Below are 321 nucleotides of genomic sequence, written 5' to 3'. Positions count from 1 at the left end.
CTGAAAAAGTTCGGCTAGTACTTTTCGGTCAAATTTATCCAAACTTTTGGGTGACCCGAACTTTTCTCTTTTTGAGCCATAAGAAAACGCAGCAAATGGAAAGAAGAGGATAAAAATTACACACGGCAAAAAGAACATCTTGGAATTCAAGTAGATTCCTTGAAAACTGTCTTGAAAGCCAAGTAGACCGCTTGAAATCCAAGGCGTCATTTTTACCGTGCAGTGGTGTTGTGAATCAAGAAATGTGACCGTGTTCACCATACTTCTCTCTCGATGGCAGAGCAGCATGGGTGTGAAGAGAGGCGCCGCAGAGCGTTGCAG

Source organism: Frankliniella occidentalis, unplaced genomic scaffold, assembly GCF_000697945.3.
Source record: "Frankliniella occidentalis isolate FOCC.00 unplaced genomic scaffold, Focc_3.1 Scaffold17, whole genome shotgun sequence".
Lineage (NCBI taxonomy): Eukaryota > Metazoa > Arthropoda > Insecta > Thysanoptera > Thripidae > Frankliniella > Frankliniella occidentalis.
Note: the sequence above shows the minus strand (reverse complement) of the source record.